The sequence below is a fragment of the Haliotis rubra genome, unplaced genomic scaffold (genome assembly GCF_003918875.1).
Source record: "Haliotis rubra isolate DU_JTF1 unplaced genomic scaffold, ASM391887v1 Scf33, whole genome shotgun sequence".
NCBI classification, from domain to species: domain Eukaryota; kingdom Metazoa; phylum Mollusca; class Gastropoda; order Lepetellida; family Haliotidae; genus Haliotis; species Haliotis rubra.
The window spans coordinates 2869997-2891602 of NW_025767002.1; the positions used below are offsets into that span (position 1 = coordinate 2869997).

The window sequence follows — 21606 nt, forward strand, 5'->3', positions numbered from 1 at the left end:
ACAATTCTCACACGTATTATCATGGCTCGTCAGCACATACAATATGCCAGTACTCACACGTATTATCATGGCTCGTCAGCACATACAATATGCCAGTACTCACACGTATTATCATGGCTCGTCAGCACATACAATATGTCAGTACTCACACGTATTATCATGGCTCGTCAGCACACACAATATGTCAGTACTCACAGTATTAACATGGCTCGTTGATTATCATGCCTGTACACATCATCAAACCAGAGTTCCATGCGGCAAGCCAGCATAGTACCTCTGCCACAGGCAAGAAAAATGTGACGATTCGACACATCTTGCAATTTCCATTCAATATAATGTACAGATTTATATTACTCTTTTATTTTTGACGAGTCTACACATCTAACTAAACATCTTGGATAGAATGGTTTAGTTTCACTGAGAAAATATCGAAAAACATGTAACACTATTTCCATTTGCGTAGCGATCCTTTGTTTACATAGGTTGTACGGCTCCACGTGCTGTCATCGAAGCTGATGGAGATCAAACGATGCAGCCAGTTTGATATCTAAATATGTACTGTCATAGACCTTACTGTCGCAGTTGTGGAAGAATATTTATGTAACAATGTAAAACATTATGAAAAGAGCGCCGAAAAGCTTTCGTGAGTCCAGTCTCTTCTTATTATGAATATGCGCGTTTGATTACAAACAAGAGAAAAGTCCGGTCACGTGATATGCAAATTAGCCTGTGGTAGTGATCGCTGTGCCGGAGAGTGGCACGAAACCCGAAGAAATGATATCCTGCTTTACAATATTCGCAACATCTGCGGTAACTTTGGTGTGCTCACTAGTATTGTCCTCCACTCCCTGAAGAGCGTCCCGCTGTGGATGATTGCTGCTGTCCGCTGGTAAAGGGACAATGACGTCGCCAGTGTTCAAAGCTTCCACACGAGAAACATGCCCCGCTGGAATCTCAGATCAATCGCTTCAATTGCTTAACAACCCCATAACATCTTCCTCTAAAGCTGTTATCTACGAATGTATGAAATCTCATTATGATATCTCTTTACTGGAACGTAAATTAGGAACAAAGCACTGTAATATTTTAATCAAATTTAAAACCGCCAACCATAAATTACCTATTGAAACAGGTCGCTGGGAAAATATTCCCTCAAATAAACGATTCTGTCCGTCATGTCCCTCCCACCCCGGAGATGGGTTTCATTATTTATTTCAATGTAATAAATTTACTGCTTCCAGAAATATGTATTTAAAGAATTATTATGTAAACAACCCTAACTATTATAAAATGTCAGCCCTATTTGAAACTCATAATATGAAGCAATTAAGAAATCTATGTAAATTTATTTCCATTATAATGTCTGTCAACATGACATGATTAGTTTACCTGTACATAATTGCTGGATTTGTTTCAAGCCATAGCCTAAAAGTGATATATTTTTTTAAAATACCCCCCATGATGCTTTGCATGTATTTGTAAACTTATGGTAATAAAAAGGATGATTGATTGATTGATTGGAAGAACTCCTCCGAAATATTATTATTCAACTTTTGTTAAAATATTTTTGTTATCATCCATCAAAATCATTCTCTCAATTGCTAAGTGTTTGGGCTGGTCCATTGGTGTATTCCCATACTGCCTACAGGTTAAAACAACATGATACGGCCCAGTGATCAAAAAGTAAATACACCGATCTGACCTGTTCTACCCCTGCTAAAATGAACTTCACTAGTTAGCTGGTTAATTCTATGGTTCTAACCGGTTCATTGTATGAAACAGGTAACAGGCAGGAGATTAGCAGTGCACTGGACTATGAACTTTGTTGTTATAAGCTGTATGGGTTATGGTATGTAGGGGTTTGGGGAGGTTACCCACAAAAACAACCCAAATGAATTCCTTCTTAAATAAATCAGTGTAACTAATTAATTTGGTCATTTCAAATAAAAGGTGACTAAATGTTTAATACATTATTCACTTTAGATCACGTTGAATAATTTCTAGAGAAATCAGTAAACAAGTTCATATCACAGATGATTCCAGAGACAAATAGTTTATGAGATTCTAGTTTATGAAAAGCATTAAATTCCAAACTGCATTAAAATAAGCAAGCCAATCTGATCTCTAATGCTCATGAATTATTACCACTTATATGACAATAGTTTCAGAAGGTGTCGGCTCACGAAGCCGACCTTTCGATTTTTATAAGGCTCAGGACGTCAACAAGCTTTGAAGATTGGGTGTTATTTTAGCATATGGCTAATCTCATGTGACGTGTTATTACAAGGCTGGTGGTTGATGGAAGTGAACACATCGCACACGGAAGCCGAACGTGTCAAAACATGATCAAAACATGATCAAAACATGATCAAAACAATCATAATAATGACCATATTTAACTACATGGGGATATATACTGAACATCATTGAAAACGCACCACCTGTATTAGTTTGGATTTCCAAGAGCATAAATGAGCAATCGGTGGAAATTTTACATACTTTTGTAGTCCAATGATTGGTAAAGAAAAGAAACAAGAACCAATCCAGCAAAACAGTCAAGTTTTAATTCAGCTGACCATGAAAGAAAGATGGAGTCAAATTGGAAAGTCAGTAACGAGTATGACCACAGTTAGCAGCAACACAAGCTGCGAACGTTTCCTCATTGAACTGATAAGTCTCTGAATAATGTTTTAAGGCAATGCATTCCACTCTTGTTGCAAGGCATTTTCAAATTGCCCAAGGTTGTTGATCTGTGGGCGACGTGAGAGGCGTTGGCCGATGTAATCCCACAAGTGTTCAATGGGAGACAAATCTGGTGATTTAAGCATGTAAGCAGAGGAATTTTGTTGTTTGCCCGAAACTGTGTTGCAACACGTGCAGTGTGCGCTCGAGCATTGTCCTGCTGGAATGTGTCCAGGTCTTGATGTTGGTTAAAGAAGGGAACGACGTTGTTCTGAAGAATGGTGTCACGGTAGTAAAGGGCATTCACTCTGCCACGACAAACTACCAGAGCGGTTTTGTGATGATAACTGATCCCCCCACCCCCCACCCACACACACACACCATAATGCTTCCTCCACCCCACCGATCTGTTTGCACAACACAGTCCTGATGGTAACGTTCTCCCCATCGACGCCATACCCGTTGACAGACGCCCGTCAGCATTTCGCAAGTGAAAACGTGACTCGTCGGAGAACACAACACCATGCCAACGTCGTAACAACCACAAACGATGCTGTTCAGCCCATCGTCGGCGTTCACGGCGATGTCTATCAGTCAGGATGGGTCCAACGTAAGGGCGTCGACACCGTAATCCTGCCTCACGGAGACGGCGTCGGACGGTGGAAGTACTGATCAAACCACGTCGGCCTTGACAGCGTTGGCGGTTCTGGCAGCCGGCAACGTACGATCCCGAATATGGCGCCGAACAATGTATCGATCTTGGCGAGGGGTGGTAACACATGCCTGGCCAGGACGTTGCTGGTCCCTGGTGGTTCCTGTTTGTTGGTACCTGTTGACAAGTCTTATGATGGTGGAATGATGGCAATCAAATCGTCTGGCATTAATCCTGCTTGATGTGCCAACCTGCAACATGCCCAACGCCCGTTCTCGAGCTCGTTCCTCTGGTGACAATCTTGGCATTGCAAAATTAACTTTACTTACGGAGGTACAGCTAAAACGAGAACAGTGTTTTGCCGACGGTCATTTATACCCCTACTCAACATGTTTTACGCATGCAATTTGTGCTTTCGTGTGTGTTGTGCATGGGTTTTGTTGTTGTCATGTGATGTGTTCCATGATGTGTTCGGGCAATCCGTTCTTTACTGTACAGCATTATTTATTGTCTCTTGTGTTATTAACAACATTTCCAACGTTCATTTTCACTCTCAAAACAATCCTATTACCATATTTCAAAATTACAGGTGGTGCGTTTTCAATGATGTTCAGTATATTATGAGATCCCATACCAGTCAATATTGGCATAGACCTTGAGGAAATACTCCCATCCCAACCAATAGCAAATCTCAAATCACCACCACCACCAACCACCACTAGCTCCAACCCCCAAACCAACAAAAAAACGTCCCCACATTTCACCTGAAGAATTTCACCAGTCAAACAAAAAAACATGCTCAAAAGACACCCCGACCACAAACTACTAAACACCTACGTTTGGCTTTCGCAACAAACACAAGTACACCAACATACACCAAACATACTCAAACATACTCAACAAACAAAATCGCCCTCTGCCTCATACAAATGCATAAACAAGTCGCTTTCTCGTCTCGTGCCATGCTTTTTTATCAGGATCTTAGATATCATCTTATAAACTGAGATTTAAAGTATGATAACAATGTGCATTTATTAAGTATTTTAATGTCGCCAGACCCGCTTATTTTATCAACCACTGTGAATAACATGTTTAGAAGACGACTCCTATTCCTGTAAAAATGTTATTCATTTAAACTACCTCTTATATTTTACTCTAAAACGAAATGTACATAGTTATTAAATTGTGTATGGTGTCTCATAAGCCTTATTGGCTGGGTGAACGATATTTTATTATGTATATTGTGTATTTTATTTCATGTAATCGTTCACGTGACACCTAAATAAACTATATCTGTCTGTCTGTCTGCTTTCTCTCGTACGCAAGTGAAAGCGCAAAAGCGATGTCCCCACTGGGCAACCATACCGTTGGGGCCCACTGAATGACCAGCAAAGCAATGAAAACAGCATGACTCACATAATCAGTCCTAACGCGGGAACCAGGACCCGTTCCGTTCAGAATGTTTGTCCTAAAACTAATAAAGTTGTTTAACAAACTATCATTTAAATATTGACACAGTTCACTATTTGTTACGAGGTGTTGGAGACGGATGGAGACGGTACAGCACAGGTTAATGAATAAATAACTTTGTCTGTGAACGTGCTTCTCGAACACCTGGCTGTCCCTTTCTCTGCACTCCTCCCTCGTAACAAACAGTGAACTGTGTCAATATTTTAATGATAGATTGTTAAACAGCTTTTTTATTTTTAGGACAAAAATTCTGCAAAACGTCACAGAGTTGGTATGATGTTTTGATTATGATCAGCGTTTCATTGAGTATTTTATGTTTATTAGTTTTCGAGTTAGATTGCAATTCATCGGTCTAACTATATCGCGGTGGTTTGTACATACTCGAGTCTTGGTCATAAATGACCCGTGAAGATCGGATGAGAATTAATCTTCAGTAACCCATGCTTGTCGTAAGGGCGACTAACGGGATCGGGTGGTCAGGCTCGCTGACTTGGTTGACACATGTCATCGTATCCTAGTTGCGTAGATTGATGTTCATGCTGCTGATCACTGGATTGTCTGGTCCAGACTCCATTATTTACTGACCACCGCCATATAGCTGAAATATTGCTGAGTGCGGCTTAAAACTAAACTCTCTCACTCACTCACTCACTCACTCACTCTTGGTCATAATCCAGTGACTGATATCATGAGCATCCATCTGCGTTGTTGGGACATGCATCAACCAGGTCCCCGAGCCTGACCACCCTATCCCGTTACTCGCCTCCTACGACAAGCGAGGGTTGCTGAAGTCCAATTTTAACCCGGATCTTTACTGTTTTCTAAAATCTGTGACCATTTATCAAATAAGAATGATAGTGGTAAGTTTTACTTCCCCTCACAACTAAAGGACACCCTCACACTCATAAATACAATGTTATCTACAGGTGTAAATCTATCCTATCAAATAGGTCCGAATGAGGTCAGATAAGCCACGATTCATTATTGTTAAAAGTGATTTTACACCTACTTTAGTTAAATATTGATGATGGGATTGCTTCAAAATTACTTCTTCTTTTTAGGGCTACAGCACACGTTTTTCCGGGAGTGGACCTTCCTCAGGATCCTGTTGATGATTACTATCATTGTTATGGTTATGGGCGGTGGGGTAGCCTAGTGGTTAAAGCGTTGGCTCGTCACGCCGAAGCCCCGGGTTCGATTCCCCACATGGGCACAATATGTGAAGCCCATTTCTGGTGTCCCCCGCCGTGATGTTGCTGGAATATTGCTAAAAGCGGCGTAAAACTAAACTCAGTCAGTGTTATGGTTATAGTCAGGAATGTAATATAATCATTATCGTATTTAAGACGGTCTGAGTGTTTCTATTCAGAATCTTACACCTTCTTCTTTAGTTTACTATTGATGAGGGGGTTGCGAGATTAAATTAATTTATTCCATCTAGTTTAATCCCCCACGTACTCTTATTTGAATATGAATGGAATGAGATTGTTGTTTCTTCAAATTAACTGATTTATCTGAACTGGGAGGGAGAGAGAAGCGACGTAAAATCCTCAGCTAGCCAAGGTTGGGATTGAGTGAGTGAGTGAGTCTAGATTTACGCCGCACTCTGCAATATTATAACTATATGGCGGCGGTCTGTAAATAATCGAGTCTGGGCCAAACAATCCAGTGGTCAACAGTATGAGCATCGGTCTACGCAATTGGGATACGATGACATGTGTCAACCAAGTCAGCGAGCCTGGACGCCCGATCCCGTTAGTCGCCTCTTACGACAAGCATGGGTTACTGAAGATTCATTCTAACCCGGACCTTCACGGGTACAATGTTGGGATTAATCTGCACTAACCGTTTTTGGCAAAAGCTTTGACGACCTTCACTTGCCCTCTTACTAACATACTAACATTTGTATACATACTAACATTTGTATAGCGCCGATATCCAGCTCAGCTGCTCAAAAGGCGCTTTGTTTTTCCCTCGATCACTGGATGTCAATCTCAACGGCACGTCGTATTATCAATCTCAACTCCCTGGGGACCATACAACTCTTGCAGCCACTAGGCGCACCGAGTTAAGTGTGGCTTTCCCATCTTTACCAGGTACCCATTCACAGCTGGGTGGACTCGGACACATAGTCACAGTACTTTGTCCAAGTTAACTGCACGTTGCTGTACCCGCAACTAGGTGTTTGTACGTATTCATGTGGCCAGCATCTGGTCATATACCAACGGATTCGTGGATTCTTTAAAGTGCACAGGGTTGTGTACTGTACACTAGGGGTTGTGACAACACTGAAAGAGTCTGCACACAATGTTGACTCCAAGGTTTTTACACCCGGTCACAGGTGGGCCCGATCCCGTCACCTCAACCTCGCTGGATCACTAGCGTGGCGCTTTAGCCAGCTCGCCCATCATGACCCCATTCGTAGTCGTCATGTACAATGCGGCAGTCATTATAATCAGAAGATCACAATGAATTAACACGAATCAGGCCCCCCTTGCACTGAGACCTATCAACAAATGAAAAAAACAAGAATGGTCAAAGGATGGAACACATTTATTCTTTCATCTTCACCATACCTTTAAATGACAACAATTATAGTTGGTTACAAAGGTTTCATTTGACGTTTGTCTTTGGTGAACACGTGTCAGATACGTGAAAGTGATGTATCCATGTGGGGAATCGAACCCGGGTCTTCGGTGTGACGAGCGAACGCTTTAACCACTAGGCTACCCCAACGCCTCTGTGCGATTTATGAGTGAGTGAGTGAGTTTTACACCGCTTTTAGCAATATCACGGCGGTGCGACACCAGAAATGGGCTCCACACATAGCAAACAATAAAGAGACAATAAGAACCAAACACTTGATGGTGACTTGCCCTGTCTTGGTATTGCATCTAATATATTTACACTGTTTTTTCATAAATCATAGGTGTGAATCCCATTTCTGGTGTCCCTCGCCGTGATATTGCTGGAATATCGCTAAAAGCGGCGTAAAACCATATTTTCTCACTCATAAATCGCACAGGCGCGGTGGGGTAGCCTAGTGGTTAAAGCGTTCGCTCGTCACGCTGAATACCTGAGTTCGATACCCCACATGGGTACAATGTGTGGAGCCCATTTCTGGTGTCCCCCGCCGTGATACTGCTGGAATATTGCTAAAGGCGGCGTAAAAACCAAACTCACTCACTCACTCATAAATCGCATAAGATCATTGCTGTAATAGTCCGGATCATGTCCAAACTATCGAAATATTCACCTACATTATCTAAGAAGTAGAAAGAGACCAATGTTGACATGGAAACTGGGACGAGTCGGTATTCACAACCCCTCCCAAGCCGCCATGTCTCATATGTAAGGGATTTCTTTAACTCACCGCTTGTATATACACCGATGGTACAGAGTTTCAGAGTTGCATCGTAGTTAACATCCTTGATAATCTCCAGGGTATACGTTTCGATAAATCTGAGATTTATCAGAAAGTATACCCTGCAGATTATGGAGGATGCATAGTTAACAGCGCATGATAATAGTCTTCCGTTCAAGGTTGGCTTCTACTTGAAAAGATGTTCCCGGATAGGTCCATTTCTGTCAGCGATGAGTAAGTGAGTATGGTTTTACGCCCCTTTTAGCAATATTCCAGCAATATCACGGCAGGGGACAACAGAAAAGGGCTTAACACAGTGTACCCATGTGGGGAATCGAACCCGATTCTTCGGGGTGACGAGCAAACGCTTTAAAATAACCACTAGGCTACCCCCACCGCTCCCTATCAGCGATGACGGCTGTGATATAAACAATGACGTTAAGAGTCGATAAAATATTGAGAAATATATCTCAATACATAAAGCCTATAAATAAAGTTTATAAATACGCATTCACGTATTAACCTTTATTACATACATGAATTCCAAGGGTCTAACAAACAGTTTCAAGCCAAACTAACACACCATCGATTGTTCCTAATGTTACATGTCCAGCCATCTAACCCACTCAGCCACCGTGGCTTGGACAAAACATGGAAGACTGACAACTGGAAGTCAAGATCACGGGCTTTGTGTACCCCTCTGACAGGAGCTGATTCGTTGCTTGAAGGAGCTGATTCGTTGCTACCTTTCCTAACATTGAACCGTGGTTTCTACACTCCGAGGTTGTGCAACACATGGAATTGTCCAGTGAAGGGTGTGGTCTTGTTTCAAATTGGCTCGGCTGCCACAGGAGAATGTTCACATTCATCAGGAAACAGCCCCATGAGTTAAATTCTCCAACAATTCAATAATATTTGTGCTTTAAATTTCACTCAAACAGGTTCCAATACATTCTGTTACATCCTCAGGTTCACTGATATTCCCGCTTTCGCTTCTTCCCATACTTCCTGTGTTGTTTACTCTCCTAGATGCTCTCATCGCCACCTATCCTGCGGCTGTCCAAACCTTCAAAGTAATCCAGTTCGTCAGAGAACTCCTGCAAGGTCTGCCGCTTTCTTTCTGACCATCTGACTTTTGGAAGTGATGACAATTTGCCAGGGGATGGACGTACCTGTTTCCTTGACAACGCATGATCACGTGATACGATGGCCTTCTGTCTAGACATCACAGGGCCCTGCATAGACAACCCTGACTCTGTGAGACCACAGCATACAGCAGACTGCTTACGATTCTCCACAATTTTCTGGGAAAATCTAATCTTCCGGGTATTACATGATGAGGTCGGATGTGAAGGATTTACCTTATGGGCAGCTGCCTCCAGTTCTTCAGTTGTCTTGGTCCAGCTCCTTGTTTGCACCTGCGTCGCTGTAGTTTCTCCATTTACGTAACCATGACCATAGACTGAACGCAATAGGCGTCTAGTTTCCTCCGTCTTGAAGTTGGAGCCTTGGTTCCTCCACTGTAAGGCAGATGCATGGAACAAAGCTGAATCCAGCCCCCGAGAACAGCTTAAACACGATGGCATTCCGTCTAACGTAGACTGCTCGTGTCCTTGAATTTCCTCCTTTATAGGATCAATGCCATGTACGTCTTGAAGGAGCTGATTCGTTGCTACCTTTCCTAACATTGAACCGTGGTTTCTACACTCCGAGGTTGTGCGACACATGGAATTGTCCAGTGAAGGGTGTGGTCTTGTTTCAGGTTTCTGCGGAATTCCTACCGCCAAGTAATCTTTTCCATATATGTCAAACAGTAGTTTGTGGGTTTCATCCTTCCCTGTCTGATAACACTGGTCTGCCCATTCCAAGGCTGAGCTGAAATATGAAGACTTCTGCCGAGTTGTCACTGATATTTCATTAGTGGAAACCGGAGATTTCTGTTGAATGTTTCTAGTCAAGTAATCTTTGCCATATAAATCAAACAATAGTTGTTGAGTTTCATCCTTCCCTAACTGATAACACTGGTCTGCCCATTCCAAGGCTGAGCTGAAATATGAAGACTTCTGCCGAGTTGTCACTGATATTTCATTAGTGGAAACCGGAGATTTCTGTTGAATGTTTCTAGTCAAGTAATCTTTGCCATATAAATCAAACAGTAGTTGTTGAGTTTCATCCTTCCCTAACTGATAACACTGGTCTGCCCATTCCAAGGCTGAGCTGAAATATGAAGACTTCTGCCGAGTTGTCACTGATATTTCGTTAGTGGAAACCGGAGATTTCTGTTGAATGTTTCTAGTCAGGTAATCTTTGCCATATACATCAAACAGTAGTTGTTGAGTTTCATCCTTCCCTAACTGATAACACTGGTCGGCCCACTCCAAGGCTGAGCTATAATATGTAGACTCAAGAACCTTCTCTAACTTTCCCTGTTCTGTATTCCGTTTCTCTTTCATCAGATCCTCCACAATTCGGGGCTCTTCTTTCAAGTCACCTCCGTATCTCTGAGCAGATGTAACGCATGTTGGTGGAAAACTTCCGGACACCTTGTCCTGACTCTTCCCTTTATGTAAACATGTTTCCCTCACACCAACAGTTTCATTGTGGAATACAGTTGACTCGTGGTGTATCGTTGGAACCTGTATCTGTATATACGGCTTAAGTCTGTCTGCCAGATCCTGGTGCATTGAGTCACTATGTAAATGGTTAGAATGGCCGTCCTCTACATTTGCACTTTCATATTTGCTTGGCAGAAGTGTGCTTCCTTCGTCTGGATTCATATGCACTTGGTATCGTAGACTGTCCTTTGGTAGACTTGGTACTTCAGTGTCAAAACCTCTACTTTCTTGTACATTGAGGAAATGATCCACGCCTTGGTGTTTGTTGGAATCACTTAATGCTGTGTCCGTACCTGGTTCAGTACTTTGGGTTTTAGGTTCTACGAGTGACAGGGCTGATGGATGAGCTGTGTGATACATTTGCTCGCCTTCTTTCCTGAGTTTTTCTTCCAGGTCAAATGGAAGATCTGAGATGTCACTCACCGGACTGTTACTCCTGTGGACGCTCAGTTCATTATACGATCTTTCATATCGAAGATACTCGCTGGCAGCATCACTCAGATAGACTGGGATTTGTTCCACATCTGTCAGATTCCCATCTTGCTTAAAACTTACATCATCTGTGGTGGGAGACGTTTTGTCAGGTTGAACTATAACTGAATCAGAGATCCTCAGCTCTTTTACCTTCTGAATATGACGTGTCCCGACTTTCATGACCTTGACTTTGACTTTGTCTTTGAATTTCACATTTAACATCCTCGTCGGCGCTGTCGCCCCACGAATGCCCTGGCGTTCATAGTTACTCCCACAACATTTGTCTTTGGACAGTTTACTTTGGTTGTCATAGTCTTCTGCTGCTGATACATGGAACGGGGTCCCTGTTGTAGAACATTTCCTGGATTTGTCATTAGGCATAGCGCCACCCTTCTGTCCATCCGAGGTCGTTGGGGTGAAAGGCTTGGGTACATGAAACTGGTCATAAGACTCTGTGTCCTTGATGTGTGAATATGTTTGGTGTGGGACTGGCAACTTGGCTCTGGTCTTTGATGTGTGTACCAAATGACGTGAGAATGGCAACATGGCTATGTTTATCGATACGTGCATCTGATGATTTGACACTGGCAACTTGGCTCTTGGCCCTGGCCCTGGATGCGTGCATCTGATGATTTGACGCTGGCAACATGACTCTGGCCCTGGATGCGTGCATCTGATGATTTGACGCTGGCAACATGACTCTGGCCCTGGATGTGTGAATTTGATGATTTGACGCTGGCAACATGACTCTCGCCTTTGATATGTGCATCTGATGACGTGAGAATGGCAACATGGCTATGTTCCTCGATACGTGCATCTGTTGATGCGGGACTTGCAACTTGGCTCTGGTCCTGAATGTGTGCATCTGATGATTTGACGCTGACACTGACTCTGCTGGAGCATGGTTCTGGTCCTGGATGTGACTCTCGCCTTTGATATGTGCATCTGACGATGTGGGACTCGAAGAGTTGATTTAACTCGTTGCATCTGATGATTTGACACTAATCCGATGGTGCCCCTGACGATGTGGGACTAAGAGGATTTAACTCGTTGCACTTGTAATCCGATGGTGTGCTCTCCGTTTGTTTCTCTGATGTCGATGGGCAAACACACCCTTGCCCGTGGCAGTTATCAGTAGATGGCCTGTTACCTTCCTTCATGTGAGGAACTGCTGAACATTTACCAATAGGCTTGTAACAGTCATCAGCCAATGTGCTCTCTGATGAACCAGTTGTCGACGTCGCAGCAAGTAGCGACGAGTGAGAGACGGCCTTGGGAGTGCCTTTGCTGGCACCACCAGCGATATCTCTAGACTCACCCATAGATATGGCGGTATCTGAATCTGTTTTGAGAAAAGATGAAATTCATTAAATTTGACGACTGTAGTGGATGACTAAATGGTCTTTTACGGCGTTGTCAGCAATGCTTCAGCTGACATTTACAAATTTAGAAAACATGCATAAGAAGTTCACAAAATTATGCAGCTTGTATACTTATCAATCGGTAATGTTCTTTAAATCAATGAATGATGAAGATAAAGCCGTTTTGCTTCAAGAAAACATTTTTTATTAATGTAGATGAAGAAAGGTCAAGCTGACCTTGGAAAATATTGGTTAGAAAATGTTTGAGTAAAGAAGATGGAAAACAGAGAAAAGAATACGGATCTATAAGAACCTGACACACCATATATTCTCACCTGCCTGTCCTGATGGTAGCCGTGTTTACTTTAATCCTTGCATATATATTCTCACCTGGCTGCCGAGTAGCCGTGTTTACTTTAATCCTTGTATATATATTCTCACCCGGCCCTGAAGTGGTAGCCGTGTTTACTTTAATCCTTGTATATATATATTCTCACCTGACACTCCAGTGGTAGCCGTGTTTACTTTAATCCTTGTATATACATCCTCACCTGACCACCTTGATGTTAGCCGTGGTAATGATGTTTTACACCCTTCCTTTCCTCTTCGTCTGAACAGCCAGAGGCGGAGGCCCTTTTCTTCTTCCTCTTCTTCTCCTGGTACTTCTCCTGGTATTCTGCGGGTACCCTAATGCAAGTCCTGAACACCTATATATGGCAGAAACAGGCTACGTTTAGTGATAGTGATGACACATCCATTATATTGTGATAAAACAATTGTTCCAATCACGACAATAATTTCAATTTGGTAACGATATCTCTTAGAGGTACAGGTAACTATGAGATAATAATAATAATAATAATAATAATAATAATTGGCTTGTATAGCGCCTAGTTTCCATCATAGATGCTCAACGGCGCTGCATACATCGTTAAAAACACAATAAGTGTGAAAAGAGTTCTATTCAGAAGCCATCTTGAAGAAGTAGGTTTTGAGCAAGTTCTTGAATTTTGAATGGGACTCAGTTCGTCTGAGGGTGACTGGAAGATTGTTCCACAGAGCTGGTGCTGCTACAGAAAAGGCTCTATCACCCATTGATGTTTTAGTGCTTGGCTGTGTTAGTCTTAACGTATCTTTTGATCTAAGAGCTCTGGTGGGTACATGCAGATGTACAAGCTGGCGAAGGTAGTCACAGGACTGGTCATCGTAGAGGCAGTTATGAGTCAGTAGCAGAATCTTGAAGTAGATCCTGTACTTTACTGGAAGCCAGTGAAGGGATTTCAGAACTGGCGATATATGGTCATAGCGATGGGTTCAAGAGACCACACGAGCTGCTGCGTTTTGAATTTTCTGCAATTTAGAAAGTGTTGAAGATGCCGTGTTGCAAAAGAGTGAGTTGCAATAGTCCAGCTATTGAGATTACAAGTGATACATCTGTTCATAACTGAAAATGATGATAATGTTGATATGAATATTGAGTTATAGATTGGCCTTCTAACTGAACCGCGTCCGTGGTGTAGTGGTTAAAGCGTCCGCCCGGAGAGCGGAAGGTCGCGGGTTCGATCCCCGACAGCGTCATACCAAAAGACGATAAAATATGGTACTTGTTGGTCCCTGCCTTGCGCTCGGCTTTAATGGGTACAACAAGGACTGGTCGGCTCGGAGTCAGTATAATGTGTCTGAGTGGGGTATTCATGCTTCACTGCGGCGTGGTATCTCAGTGGGCTAGCACTATAAAACCAGCTTGAGTCTGGGCTAGTACAAGCAGCCGCACATACACATACACACGCATGCACGTCGTCATATGAGCGAAATATTCTCAAGCACGACGTAAAACCCAATTTCACCTCACCTCACCTTATAACTGTACATGAATAACACTGTAGTCTTAATACTTTGTGGATGAATGGTCATACATACTATTCTATGTACATGGGGATATAAACAACAAGACATTTCTTCCTATGCGGAATTGAATTCGTTTTTTTAAATACTTAAATTCAAACTTCTTTTTTCAAATTAAGTAAGGAATCCTACTAAGTCATCTGAAGCTCCCCAAACACCCAGTAGAAATCTAAATACATTCAAACGCCGTTGTATCAAAATTGAAGGGACCTAGGTGACTACTTCGAGTTATCAAAGGTTCGAGACAAACAAAAATGTTGACTAAATACGCAGAGACCGTAAATTCGGTCTAAATACAGTCAAACGCCGTTGTATCGAAATTGAAGGGACCTAGGTGACTACTTCGAGTTATCAAGGTTCGAGACAAACAAAAATGTTGATTAAATACGCAGGGACCGTAAATTCGTAAACCTTCAAAGTTCGACACAACTGTATTTGATTAGAGAAAATGGATATTTAGTTATTCTATGACATGTATCTGGGTCTTTTTTACTTTGAGTATAAGTTAAGTGATTAGTGTTGTATACCTGTACGGCTGATCGAACCCATCTGGTCACACGGCCCATGCTTAGGTTGTTAAAGACTGAAACGGAAGCAGGGCAAATATATACTGAAAGCCATTAAAAATGCAATTTGACATTCATACTTTCTTTACTCACACCAATTTCAACATATATAAACCTAACTGGCAGATATGTTTTAAGTGAACATCTGTGAATAATTTCATCTGAAAATGTCCAGTCAACAACAACATCAGTGACGCAACAACGACATCACACAAAGGAGGGGTCACTTGCAGTCAATATCGTGTGTGTCCACCGTGCGCTGCAAGACATGCTCGCAGTCTTTGGGGCATTGAAAGACACACATTTCTGTTGGATGGTCTGCAGACTCTGATGGTCTGTGGTCTGATCATGACACCACCCCTCCAAAACGATCATGTTCAAGGACACAGTTTGGCGCAAGTCTTTCTCCTTTACGTCGATAAATCTGTTGACGTCCATCTCCAAAGGATAAGTTAAACCTGGATTCATCTGAAAAAATGACATCTGGCCATGTCATGTTGCCAAGATTGGCCCCATTTGCTGCCCATCGCTGTCTGGCAAGTCTGTGGCGATGCAATAAGGTTGGACCACGGTACGGGTGACGACACCGGATGTTGAAGGCAGCAAGGCGTCCTTGCACCTTTGGGGCGCTGAAATGACGTTGACTTGTCCCAATTGTCCTCCTTGCCTAATCATCAGCTGTTTGGAACCGATTTTGCAAGTGTGAAACTCGGATATTGCGGTTTTGTCGAGCTGTTATCACAGGTGGTGCACCAGGTCGCGGACGATCAGCAACACTTCCGGTAGCCCGAAAACGTTGTCTGAGTCGACTTACAGTGGATGGATGCACATTAAAGTGCCTGCCAATCATCACATCTGAAGCACCTTGGCTGACCATACCGATAACCTGATTCCTTTCGTCTTGTGTCAAGTGTGGCATTTTCTCAAAGTGATTGAGTTCCACAGTTCCTTGTGCTTTTACAGGGCCTGGGTGCAGGTAATGTATGTGCACAACGTGATTCATGAATGTGGTTGTGTTTACGAGAAATGTATCAAAGTTCATGTGAGAGGAATGCTCCGGGACTCGAACTCGAAATGGGCCAGAATAACAGCCTTTTATCCCTACATCCTCTGTATCGCAGGAAAAAATCTTCAATAGAATTTTTGTAAGTTTCAGGACAACAAATACCAATTGCGTTTTTAATGGCTTACAGTAAAGTTAACTGAGAATAATTTGTAACCATGGCGACTGGTAAATGTAGGTTTAGATAAACACTAAGAACTGGTGACAATCAAAATTTAATCATTGGTCCTGCACAAAGTGACAGCCGCACCATCACTAAATAGGTAGATAAAAGCGGTACACTCAAAACATACAAGTAAGCAAACAATAAACCTCCACCATCATCATCAACAACAACAACAACAACAACAACAACAACAAAAACACTCCTAATCTGCAACAACAATAACGCGTCATTTTTCAATGGGAGCAGCTGCCTTACGGGTCACTCTGTTTTGTTATTTCATCGTTTACAGATAAATTATGAATAGATTACCTTGGGCAGGTTTAAAGAACCACTAAACTTTGTTTTTTGTTACTCTTTTAACTATTACATATGAAAGATTTGTGGTTAGTCTTATGCGGAACACCAAATTTATTCTTTAAAAACTTGTGGTTAATTAATACCGAGCGATTAAAAGTGGCCAAAAAGTCGCCTGCTTCCCTCTCGCCCGCCAACGAAACCACAGATAGGTTACGTAACTCTGTCGCCAGAGCACTTCAGTGACGTCATATGAGGAACGATTTTCAGTTAGTTGTATAGAAAGTGTGTAGCACGCTCATCATTTTGATGATTTCTCGACATCAACGACGACATGCCGAATCGTTGCTTTGTCGTCAATTGCTCCTAGGGGTCGGGCGATGGTGTCCCCATGCACAGATTTCCACAGGACCCCGCAGTTCGTGCTAAATGGGTTATGTTTGTGAGTGCGAAGCGAGCGTTGTGGAAGCCTGAAACGATATCTTACTTGTGTTCAGATCGCTTCACGGAAGTTACAGAATCAAAACTACTTACTAGTTGTAGTAAAATATGTATATGATTGATGACCATAAAGATTTTCCATGACACAACTTGTAACATAACGATTTCTTCCTCGGAAGTCAGGTTGTGGTCGAAGTAACAGTAATATTGTAAGTAGTATTATATTGACACCCACCTCGCTGCCAGGAGGGAAATTCTTATGTTATACGCTATGTCATGCAAAATCCTATTGGCCATCAATAAAATACATATTTTACTACAAGTAGAAAGTAGTTTTGATTTTGTAACTCGGTAAAAACACACGTAAATACCATTTATCCTCAGACTGGCGGATGTTCCCGACAGGGCGCCGCCATTTTTAAAAATAAAAAAATCTGTTAGAATTAATGTGATTATAGTTTGTTTTCATCAAGTTAGAAAATCAAAACTACTTTCTACTCGTAGTTAAATATGTATTGGAATCATAACCAAACGGATTTTGCATGACACAACTTATAACATAACGATTTCTTCCACGGAAGCGAGGTGGGGGTCGAAGTCACAATACTGCGCGATAAATTTCTTGCTACATTCACATGGTTAATGTCCACTCACCAGTATGTAGATACTAGTCAATGTGCGTCTTTATATTTGGTCTTATAATCCTAATTAGTTTATTATCATACTTGTATGCATTTTGAAACTAAATAAAAAGCAGACGATCTGCTGATACTTATAGTGAATTTATAACAGAACTGTAATATCTAGACATTTTATAGTTTGCCAGTGTGAATCATAATTCGCACACACACCCTAGTGCATGTTGTCTGTCTCATTACACTTCACGGCGAAACAATGATTCTGTTGAATGCTACGACAAATGAATAAAAACAAAATGCAAATATTAAAATTAAAACAGATTAAAGTTATAGGAACAATATCAGGCTATTACCTTGTTCGAGGAATGTATCCATCAATATCCACAAAACTGTTCCAAATGATGTGTCTTTTAACAGTTTAATATACGAAAAAGTGATAAATCTTTTCAGGTATTGGTGTATAGTCTCATTGGTCACCCAAGATAGCACACCTGGCAACTAATTGCATAATGTCCGCCTTTCTTTAAAAACAGTAATTTAGTTAGCCAATAATGGGCAATCAATCAATGTATTGCCGGTTAATCCTTTGAAAGAAGGACGTTGTTTTTACGCATACACCGACAGAGTGTATTCAGTATAGATTAGTAAATCTACATACATAAACACTACCTTTTGACAATTCCGCTGTGTAAGATAAAAGTAATTAATCAATCAGCGTGTTATCGGTTAATCCTTTGATCGATGTTTATAATGTTGAATTATTACTCCAGACACAAGAAATGCCAAATGGGAACCTTTGTCGGGTAATCTAAGTGTGTTACCACCAATTATACCTGTTATAAATTTATTAACTGACCATCAAGTGAATGATGACAAATAACATGTGTAGGTTCATACCACCTAACACGGGTTACAACAAGGGAGTATTAAATGCTGTATTGCATGTGAAAACTTATGGGCCGACACTGTTTTGAGAATACAAACAGATTTTTACATGACATGATTAAATATCGAGGTAAAAAAACACAGAAATGGGATCAATTTGGATCAGTCATTATACAAATAGGGCCTAACGACACCAATCGATTTTGACAGAATCGTCTATGAAAACAAGTTGTAACTCAGAAACTAGGCAAAGCAGGAGACAAAATTAAATGACAGTAGATTGTGAGAACATATAGCTTTCATTTTCCACAACAATTGTCACGATTTCAGTTTTATACAAGCCTGTAAACAAGATAATTTAACTCCTAAAATGTAGATGAATTCTGCATCGGCCCTCATATCTATTCCTCATATGACGTCACAGAGGCGCGCCGCTCTGATTGGTTGAAATTTCGTTTGCGGGTGAGAATTGTGCACTGTTGTCAAAAAGGTCGATTTAAGTCAATTAAAGGTCGAAATGAGTAGTTTTAATGACGGGGTTTCATTTATAACGATGCCAGTTAGTGATTTATGTATTTTTACCCCCTAGGGTTTATGTGACCTTTAAATACTTTTCCATTTTGCTCGCCTGAGATAATATTATGGTCGGTCGGTTTAGTGAGGAACAATAATACATATATTGCAGAACGTTTACTTGGTCAGCATTGATTGTCTGTCTCATGGTCCAGGCACCATATTGATTTCCTTTCCGCCCAGCCCTTACTGTAAAGCTGTACAGTCATGTGTGAAGGAATTCTAGGTTCACGGCCTGTTATCATAAACTTTGCAAAGAGACTAATTATATAACTCGCTTCACTTCAGAATCTTCAATATCACGGGTGCTCATTTTCATTTGTATGTAGTGGCATGTTTCGGTCAAACTTATATACTTCATACACTAAGCTTTACTCTGATTTCATCATTGTATTTTTCTGTTGGTTTTGTGGGCCTCCGGTCTGTGGATATTTTGTGGGACACCTGCAGTTTACGGGTCCCCAGACGTTAAATATAACGACTTACCTTACAGTCTTATCGGTGTTGAACACTGGTATCTAGTAATCCTCGTTTCAGCTGACACACCTTGAGCAGAGCAGCAATGTTGCCTTCGAGCGTGTCTTTGTTGACAGAAGGATGACGTCATAGAACGACACCGTGACGTCATTTAGACTTGAAGTTGTATTAAGCTGGGCCCCGTCTTGCATATCGCAATATACGCAAGTTGGCGCGCGGAAAGGGAGCCGGGAACCAGCTTAGAAGTTGTATAAGATAAAATAAGATAAAACTTTATTATCCCGGAAGAAATTATTTTTGCATCAAAACGGTCTTAAAAATGAATATATACACAATTCACAAAATTATAAACAATAATTACATGCACAAAATGAATGTTGGTTACACACATATATATACAATAAAACTGACATGTTTCAATATAATTAACCACACAGGTAAAGAGGCTGAATAATTCTAGTAGTTATTACATGATCATCATTCAAAACATTTGTTGCATTCACGAATACTGGACGGTATGAAAGACTGTCGAGCTCTGTTTGTTTTGAGGGAAGATAATCGAAAGCGGCGTCCAGAAGGAAGAAGTTCAAAATGGTGAGATAAAATATGGGTACTATCGATTCTAATTTTAGTTGCCTTTTTGACAACCTGGCTCTCATAGATAAAGGGAATATACTCGAAATACACTCCATCAATTTTGCTGGCAGTATTAACAACTTTGAAAACTTTGTTTTTGTTGCGAGCAAACAGACTCCCCATACCAAATAGAAAATTGTACGTCAGCAAACTTTGAATAAAGGTTTGATAAAAAAACCGATCATTATGGTTTTGTCAACAGAAAAGTTTCTTAAGCGGCGAAGAAAATAAAGTCGCTGTTATCCGTTTTTGTAAATGTTTGTAATGGCCCACTCCTTCAATTTCTGCATTATCAACAATAAGAGGATGTAGAGGTTCCTTATTTCTCTTAAAATCAACCACCATTTCCTTAGTTTTCTTTACAGTCAGAAAAAGAAAATTGTCTTTACACCAAGATAGAGATTTTTCAATGCCTTGACGATAATTATGTTCAGAATCAGAAATTAGGTTAGCAACAGCGGCGTCATCTGCGAATTTCACATTAAACACGTCATTTAATGACAAGTAACATTCATTGGTATACAAAATGTGGCTCCAACGGAAATTTCGCTTTAGAAGTTGCATCCTAAATAATAGTTAAGTGGAATGAATCCAGACCAAAAGTGTCTTCATATGAGTGTTTGGGTCATACTGAAGCTAGAAGAGCTGATGACGGGTAGGCGTCTGACAGGGTGAGACGGCGAGGTGGATTCTCCCAATTCAATTCCTCCCGACAGTGAGGAGCTTTGTGACTTCAGCTGTTTCAACTTCAAATGGACTCCTGATTTCGGTGACGCGACACTGATAAACATGATCAGCCTGGCTTCAGAACCTGAACCTATTCGTTTCCAGAACTGATGGCTGAGCATTATTTCTCGACATTGATGAAAATATTCACCATATAATTTCGTACTCACACAACAGTGTATGTAATTTTGTAATTCAATTAAGCTGGAATAAAATATAAAAAGAAAATGAAAAACAACTTCATTTGAAGATTCTACCTGCAGGACACCTTTAGAAGGGATCCCCACATGGGTAGAGTGTGTGAGGCCCATTGCTGGTGTCCCCCGCCGTGATATTGCTGGAATATTGCTAAAAGCAGCGTAAAACCATACTCACTCACTCACTTTAGAAGGGATGGACGAGAAGCTGATGCGCAGGCTAAATGACTGGCTTTAAATCCAAAACTATATTTATCATTTTTGTTGGAAGGAAATTAAAGTTAATTCAGCTTCTCATGGCAGCGTCACTCCAGCATCAATTGTACTCCAATATACTACCACAACCTTGATTATACCTCTTCATCTGAAGCTTCTAAGATCTCCACTTAGGTGCCTGGAAACTAGATGTATCACATAGGGT

At 41.3% G+C, this 21606-nt stretch overlaps 1 long non-coding RNA gene across 1 annotated transcript; it reads right to left on the minus strand.

Moving 5' to 3' along the window:
• Positions 1 to 13177: 13177 nt before the first annotated feature.
• LOC124284097 lies at positions 13178 to 19719 on the minus strand. Its single transcript, XR_006900467.1, has 3 exons — positions 19636 to 19719; positions 15051 to 15106; positions 13178 to 13325 (listed from the first exon to the last, which is right to left on the minus strand). It is a non-coding gene; the product is annotated as an uncharacterized LOC124284097 (long non-coding RNA).
• Between the last annotated feature and the right edge of the window lie 1887 nt (positions 19720 to 21606).